Consider the following 3,609-nt stretch of genomic DNA (forward strand, 5'->3'; position numbering starts at 1 on the left):
GGCCTATCAATTAGAAGAACCCTCTAGTCTCTCGGAACGTCTTCGGGTGAGGGAAAAGTGAGATAAGGACTTTTCCATATGGGGGGATGGATCGGAAATGCAAAACATTAGCCTAAACATATTGATTAGCCTTCTGTTATTGGTTAAACATCGGAACAGTTTCAAATTCCACATGAGAACCAACTCCTGTGCGTCTTCAAAATAAAACGCCCTCTTGAACAATCGAACAATGGGGCTCTACCAAACAGGCACAATTAAACTCACTGTCATACGTTGTATGAAGAGGTAAACGTGCAAGATGAAAACGATGATTTGAAGCTTCATTAGAAAGCATGGCCTTAGAAAGTACAATTGAGGACAAATATGTGACAAGTTTTGCATTGGTAATGGTGATGATTTGCTAAAGGACAAATACTGTAAGACTTTACCTTGTATCATAGTCATATCATGTGTCATTTTTTTAAGGCTGATATTGGAGAATAATGTGATTTCCAAAGAAGAACAGAACGATGGACTAATTATAATAGTACAATATCGATGTGTATGTACATGGCTTATCATGAGTACCTTCAGAGGCTACGGTAATGGGTTTTTCGTGATAACTTGGTATGGCATGCAAATCAAGTTGTCAATGTTAATATCTGGCTTACGCTCATTATCAAAATATTATCAACATCAGACATGTTAATGGTATCATGCGTGAGCAATAAGTGTAATGTGTATACAGTGACCATCACCAGAAAAGTTAGTAGGAATTCCTGAAGCAATTCTGTGGCTCTTGATCGCTTAGGCAATAGCGTGACACTTTTACGAAAGCATTCATTTGTGTTTTAAGTCTTGAGTGGGGATGTAACCGCCTACATTCTCTGTTGTATCGCAATACTCTGCTTTGAAGCTGAGTTGTTTAAAAGAACTCAGAATATTCAATTCAATGGAAGAAAACTATAGTACTTATTAAAATATTGGTGTTATACTACCGTTGATCTTGTGATAAATAAAGTGTACTCTAAATCAGCAGTATTTGTGTTGACTAGCTAAATCAAGGTACACAAAATGAACTGTAACGGTTTAATGGCGCACGAGTACTCCGTGTCATCTAACTAGCTAGTCAAGTCTGAATTTTGCTCACTGAAGTATAATATATCGTCCGATCATAGAAGAAACTCCAAGCTATCAATCAGGATGAACATCCTTGCCCAAAAACCGTAATATCTTTGTATGAAGACTTTCTCAAATTGCTAACATTTTCTCGGATCTCCTGTATGTACGTTACTCATTTTCAACATATAAGTGCAATGATGCTCTATGTGGCTTTTGTGCAAAGTGAAAACTTTCAGCTGAAGAAAACGAAATATGACATTTAAACTTTATCGCGATTATTGCAGTTTGAAACGATGAGTCTAGGGTAATTTGCTCATGTGCCCTTTCATAATGAGATCCGAACGAGAATGAACCAGTAAAGATTATTCTACTATAAATAACTTATAGTTATAACTTTTAATAGGAATAACATTGTATTACTAGTTATTTCGAACTGAATGTGTAACATGTAGCTTTTCGAAACAGGGTTCGTTTGATATTGCCATTTTGTTAATGTTGTCATATTAACACAGGAACCTCATATCATCTGACAGTTACTAGGATAAATTGCGGGTTTATACATTTCTATGTTTTTTGTTGTTGTGTAGAACATGATCATGCGGCTACGTTTGTTTACATTTATGTTTCCATGATCTTCGTTATAACTCATTTTCATTTCCCACATTTTTTTTTTAATCTGTCGACATATAATACAAAAGAATAATTTTGTTATAAGAATGGAATTTTTGAATGGCACATAATCTAATTCTCAGTAAAAGGTTAAATATTTAGTTCAAAAGGATATTAACATGACAGTACATGTATGTTTTGTCATATATCTCCAATCTGTTCATCATACATGAGCATCAGTAAATAATCTTACACCAAATCTGCTTCAATCGTTACCTATATGTTTGTTGGCATATTGTTTTTAGGGCTAAGTGTTATTAGTATTTTACGAAACTCATTCTGAGTTGATAATTTATGTACCCATAATTGTCAATAATTGATACATTTTTAATATTTAAAAGTTTGACATAACGTCCTGTCTGTTTATGTCACTTTCGAGGTACATGTATATCGACAAGTTTGGTAGCCATTATTTCGAGGGAAGGAGAAATCTCGCCGCTCGTAGCCTTTGAAAATCATTTTAGTTTGAAGTAACTAGAAATGATCATGTTCCTAAATTATTTAATTTTGTATTATTTCCATTGATATTTCCATGCAACCGATGAGAGGTACAGAAGTGTAAATCTCGAAACGGTAGATTCAAACTACCTAATTATAATTGAGCGTTGGGGAAAGCTTTCATAAACAATATTTGCCCCCAACGCACACATACATAGTATTCACAATAAATAATCTAAGGTCAACAAAATATGGTCTAAGGTAAACAAGTTGATTGTAAACTGAAAAGAACAATATTATTGTGTCTTTGTAATATGAATCATTTTGATATGCTAATTATTTCAGACAAAATAAGAAAATGATAAAAATAAGAAATAGTAATCATAAGTATTAACTCATTCGGAGTTATTTTTAAAAGTATTCCTGTATCTATTTTAACGAAGAAGGTATTTATTCTATTTGATTAAGCACGAGTAGGAATTTTGTATGCAATTGAACAGAAATGTGTAGTGTGTGAAGGTCTGAGGTTTTAGGTGAGGAAGATCGAAAATGAAGGATTAATGTTTCTATAAAAGTGCCAGTAATTGTAAATATTAATGAAATTAGCCTTGTCGTTTGGTTTGCTTAGATTGCCATAAGCAGACGCAATATATGGAGTTAAACGGTCTAGATATATCCGTGTATATAGCAATTAAGGTTAAAATCAAATTTTATTAATTACGTCGTATTTGTTATACATGTAGTTCTCGCAATTGTGGAACTTATTTTTTTAGTTATAGTAGCACAGGACATTATACCATCATCACTACAATTTTTAGACATGATTTAGTTTGTCTTCATTGCATTATATAACCAAATTCATTTGTTAAAATATGTGTTTTTTTAGTGATTTCGTGCAATAATATAAGTTCAGGTTTGTCTTTGTTGTGTTTCACTCACATTTATGTTGCTGCACGTGTAGTAGAACATTGGCACTCATGGAGTAGTTTGATAAGAACAGGATCGCAACTGTTTTCGAAAAATAAACTCAAGAGCAATTTCAATACCACGTTTTATGTCCCATCATACTAAAACTACGTAATATATCATTGTCATGTTCGCAACTTTCAATAGGTGACGTAACATGTCGATTCAAACTGCGTTAGGCTGATTTTTGGAAAGTAGTCGCAATCGTGATTCAATGTACTCCATGCTTTGCTTGATGAAAATGTTAAGTTATTTATAAAGTATTCCAGTAACAAATCTGTTTAAGGATTACAAAACAGTTTTTTGTTTAAAAAAATGTTAGAGCGATACGTTTACTCAAAATAGTCTTGATTGTGAAAAGGTTGTCATGGATATTTGATATGCTATGACATTTTTTAGGTGCCCAAAGAAGGAACTGATGTGAATATAAGTGTG

This window comes from Strongylocentrotus purpuratus, unplaced genomic scaffold (genome assembly GCF_000002235.5).
Source record: "Strongylocentrotus purpuratus isolate Spur 01 unplaced genomic scaffold, Spur_5.0 spur5_scaffold_1, whole genome shotgun sequence".
Taxonomy (NCBI): Eukaryota; Metazoa; Echinodermata; class Echinoidea; order Camarodonta; family Strongylocentrotidae; genus Strongylocentrotus; species Strongylocentrotus purpuratus.